Here is a 5296-nt window from a genome sequence, read left to right as displayed (position 1 = left end):
TTTATAAACATGGTTATTGTGAAAAGTGTACTTACTGGTTTGAACAGGTTTAATCTCAAGTACTTGAGGTACAGTAGTTGCATATTATTGTATACCCCTAAAATGTTGTGATACTATCATTACAAATTCTGTACCTCTCTGTGTAAGTTAACCTGCATGTCTGCACCAATGAGTGCATCATGTCATACAATCATACAATTCAAACATGCCTATTGCCCTGTGATTCTCAACATTTCTACAATTGGAAATACGAAGAAAAGACTAACAAGTGGATTACTCAAGGGTTCTGAAGGACAAGAGAGGTTTTTGTGGGAGGGTCTTTTTTTATCTTTTTAAGGCAAATCCTCTTATGTTTTCTGCCAGAAAAGCTGCTCACTGGTCTTCTGGTTTGTGGATGAGGATCAGAGCCCATTGATCTGTACACTGGAGGGAAGGCACTGATCACTGGGTAACACTTTCCCGTGTTTAGCACCTGCTGGTAGGTGTAGCTCCTTTTAAATATCTCAGAAAATGATACTTGATTGAATTTTCTTTCATTTCTAGATAAAGTTCTTTTCTCCTTTCACACAGCTTTTGTTCTTTTAGATTGATTTAATCATAGATTAGAACCACTAGAAACATACAGTTTGAGAGACCTCCTGGACGTGCATGAGACCGCACCCAGCAGGTTTGTCTGTCTTTTGCTGGCAAAAGTTTAAACTGCAAGGAGAACCTAATGGGAATGCTGAGAGTTGCTGTTCCAAACTGAGCTCTCTGAGCAAAATCTCTTTGAACGTAAGAGAAATTAGTTCTGTTTCATCAAGGAGATAAGAAAATAAACATGATCATTCCCTGGCTCTGAAATGCTTTTTATTCAACTAAGTAATCTCTGTTTAGAAAGGCATTTAGAGCTCGCCTGCTTGACAGTAGCTTGCGCTCTGACACTCATCTTTAGATTGTAAGAAATAACAGACTAATGCTGTTTGTTTTGTAGAATTTGGAAATACGTTGAGAGATGACACTGTGAAACAAACAGAAGTTTAAGCCAGAAGGAAGCCCTGGAGGTTGGTAGCATAGCCCCGCAATAGGCTAAGGTAATACGCTAAGGTGGGGGCAGGGAGGAAGATTGAAGTCTAAAGTGCTGTTTGTTTGGCTCCCCCTTCTCCCATTTCTGCGCTGTGAGCACAATGTAGAACAGATCCCCTGCTGATATGGGGGCCACACAGTTTATTTCTGTCACACTCATATGGTCTTGCCAATAACAGGGGAGCATGAATCAGAAGCTTATTTTAAAACCAAAAATATATGGTGTTACTTTGTATTATGATAGCATCCAAGGACCAGTTAGGATCAGAGCTTCATCTATTACATGCTGAATCTATTACGAGTTGAACATGTTGTGTTGTTGATCCTCTGAGAAATTTCAACCCAAGATGCAACAAGCTGTAGGAGGAGAAGGGAAGGGTAAAGGAGCTGAAGTGTTGGGTGGTCTGCATAATGCTAGAAAGGAGACAAAAGGCTATATGCTAAAAATTGTCACTTAGAACTATTTATGCAAGTAACTGAAAGATAAGACTTGGAACAGAGGAAAAGACCTTCTTTGTTTAGCTAAAGACATCTGAAAGATCTTGAGTTGATGTGGGGCTGGGGTGGGAGGAGGCAGGACTGGCAGGTGAGCAGATTAATGGCATTGTTGCAGCTTGCCCATATAGTGTTTGGGCTCTTTATTTCCTCAACTATATGTATTTGGTGGGATATTGTTGATACGAGCTTGGTCTGGAAAAATAAAATCAACTTATTTGAAAAGGTCAGCTTCAGGAGAATTGTATTATTGTGTGGCCCCACTGTTTTTCAGTGCTGGTGACCTATATGTGAAAGCGTGACTGACAGCAACTGCGATTGCAAAACATACTGAAGTAGAAATGCCTCATGCTGAGGATATAAGATGGGGAGAAGAGAGAATGAAACTAGTTTGTTGCATAGTGCAAAAATACCTCTCTCTTTGTCACATCTTCCACTTACTAAAGGCAATATTTTTCTCTCCAGGCACTCAAATGAAAACTCAGAAATGAAAAATCAGAAGGGCAATTAAGCGATCTGTGCATGGATACTACTGCTGTCTCCAGAATGAAAAATGAATGCTTAATCAGAATCATAAATTTATAAGACTCTGGCTAATGGTACTCTGCTTCAACCTGAGCACTTCTACTGGAACAGGAGAAGGATATTCAAAATCTTCCTGTCTCCTGGGAAGTCCATGGAGTTGGAGGCAGTATCATGGAAACCTTGGTTAGGTATGTAGTATTCAGCAACTTCACAGATGAGCTTCCAGGAAATCTTTACAGCTTTTGTAATAAAAATAGCTTTCATATATGACTTTGTTTATGGTGGGGCCCCACAGTGAATTGTTTGGTTTTGTCTGTAAAATTTCTAGCCAGTTGGTCTTGCAAAGAACAAGTGTAAGTTGAAGCCTTACGGCATTTAAACTCTACGAGAAGGAAATAATATTTTAAGAGAAATCATATTTTGGGCCCAGCAAGTTTGACACTGACTAGTGCTGCCAGCGTTTTTAATATTATTGAATTCAACAATCTTTTCCATCAAATTCCAGAATCATCTGGAGCCTTCCCTCTTATGTGAAATAAATGCTTGTAAGCTGCCAGGTGATTAACAATGTTTGCTGAGATGTGAGGGTGTCTCAGGAGACTCTGCTTTGTTATGCTACTGTAATTTCCAGTAAAGATTTGGTCAAGACTTGAAGCTGTCTCAAATGATGTATTTTGCAGCTTTAAGTTAAAATTCAGACCTGCCAAAAGGTTCTTGATTGTTAGTTTTTCTGGCTGAAACCACCTAATTTTTCCACTGTGCTTTGTACATCTAGTTATGGATGACCATTTTATCTCTCTGGCTTCAGAAAAAGCAAACACTGTATCACTTCCTAAGTGTGAGAGGAAAAAAATCTACTTAGAATATTAGTAAGAATTTTCAAAGGATTACAAATTAATCAAATATTGTATAAATAAACACTGAAAGTGTAGGCCTTAGTGAAAAGATTTACAGCCTAAAAGAGACAAGCCATTGGTTACGTTTGAAGGAAAGGGTAGAGGCAGAGAATTAATGGTTTTGAGGAGGAATCTAAATTGAGAGGGCATTTGGCAGGCAAAATGGAAGACTAATCGAACGTAAAGAGCAGCAAAAACTCAGTCACACAATAAAGTGGGGAAGAAGCAAAATTAAGGAGGGAGAAATGGGAAGACCATAGGAAATAAAAGTGGAAATGAAACCAAGGATACCTGGACCCTGTAAGGGATATCAGAAAGACTGACAGCTAATAGTGTGAATTCATTAGCAGTTTATTGCAGGTGCAGACTCATTGCAAAGTGACTAAGTGTTCTTTTCAAGTTGTGAGCCACACGTAGTGCCAATGCAGCACCTGCTTATTTTGTTAATGCGAAGGGATGCTTAAATGGCATTGGGTCTTCAGCATTTTAAGCTATTCAGCCCTCTGTTCTGGTTGATATGGCTCTGCAGAAATTGTAGTGCTCCCACGGGCACAGTCAACAACTGTGCCTGCAATGTTTTAGCTGCCAGCATATCGGGTCCACTGACTATGTGAACTATTCTTCAGTGGAACTATTTTGATTTCAATGTTGCTTATGCTGTACTCTCAAAATCACTTGGAAAAGCATCTGAGTATAGGCATGTTTGGATTTGTGGAATGAATAAATGTACATGGGAAGAAGTGGAAAACTGCAGTCATTGTAAACATGATGGGAGGATGAACTACAACAATGTTTGTTTCACTGACCCAAACCCATGATCAGCAACCAACACTGATAAATATACATGTATGCGTGTGCATGTGCATGCACATATACCTTTATATATTTATAGTGCAACTCTAATGGAAACAACATAAATGTAATAATTAACAACTCCAGTATACTATACAGTCTTCTTTCAGGTAAGAAACTATAATTAGTCTCCATTGTGTATGTATACTTATGTATAATACATTACATAGAATTAATTTTTTTTCATGGTGGTAAGCCATTCTTTGTAAGCCCTTAAGTATTCTAGACTGTTAAGTGTAATCATAAGTGGAAGTTTTGTTTTCGTGATAGGAAGCTTTTATTATTCTTTTTTCTGTTCCAGGATGTGTTTCATTTGTTTTGTATGTTACAAAAAACACACAAATGGTCTTGTGAAGTGTGAGCAGAGATGGATCTGTTGTTAGTTTCTGTAAGAAAAAGAATATGAACAAACAGAAACCTCTGCACTGGTAGCTGGATGGAAAACTTATTAGAAGAATCATTTTAGCTATGATTTTTGAAAATGTGAAAAACTAGGCTAATATTTGGATTTGCAAAATCAAGTTAGTAAAGTTAGTTAAATCATTTAATCACTTTTACCTTTTCACAGCTGAAATACAGTTAAACAGATTTAAACATTATTTATAGAAAAGAAATGCATTTGGAATGAAAAAACAGATTCATTTTAACATTGCTGCTTTCTATGCTATGTAAATGCGGGTTTATGAAGAAATGATGACTGATACTAGTAATTTCAAGAAATGTTTCTTCTGTGTATTATCCTTCAGCTGAACATAGTAATATTTTTCATTCTTTTTCTAGTTATAGCATGGTTTTGTGTTTTAACTGTGTGGAGTATGAATTATCTTGCCCTAATTGAAATGCATGTATGTAATGCAGCATTGGCACAGTAAACACCCATGTGCATATAAATTGTGCACTAAATAAGAGTACTTCTTCAGAGTAGTATTCAGATATTACCTCATTCTGACACTGCACAGAGATTATTTGTGTCATAGTATTAGCAACTTGTGAAGAAAGGTGAAAATGCAGCAAGGCTCACATGTCTCACTCTTCCCACACTAGTTAGAGGTTGGAGATTCCCCATATGAAACAGATCATGTATGCAGGAAACTTTCTGGGATGAAAGGCTTTAGATAGAATGAAAATTTTTATTATTTCTGTATTAGACTTAGGTATTGAAGAGATGAGTTGCTATGAGGAGACCTTAAGAAAGTGACGTTGAAAAGACAAGTAAATCTGCTTGAAAAACAGTGACAACATGAATTAGGAAAGAGCAAATTCCTAAAATTTTGTTGAAGTTCTGCAATGCCAGATAAGGTCCCAGAACAGTCATGGACAGCAGACGCAGTGACATGAAAGTAGGGTAAACTGAGGAAGCACCTTGAATAGATCCTTCATGAGAAGAGCCAATTAATTCTCTAAGTCAGCAAGCTATATAAAGCTCTCAGCAGCCTTCATGACATAACCTATGCAAGTGGTAC

The sequence above is a fragment of the Charadrius vociferus genome, unplaced genomic scaffold, assembly GCF_000708025.1.
Source record: "Charadrius vociferus isolate BGI_N301 unplaced genomic scaffold, ASM70802v2 scaffold368, whole genome shotgun sequence".
NCBI classification, from domain to species: Eukaryota; Metazoa; Chordata; class Aves; order Charadriiformes; family Charadriidae; genus Charadrius; species Charadrius vociferus.
This window is presented reverse-complemented; position numbering follows the sequence as displayed.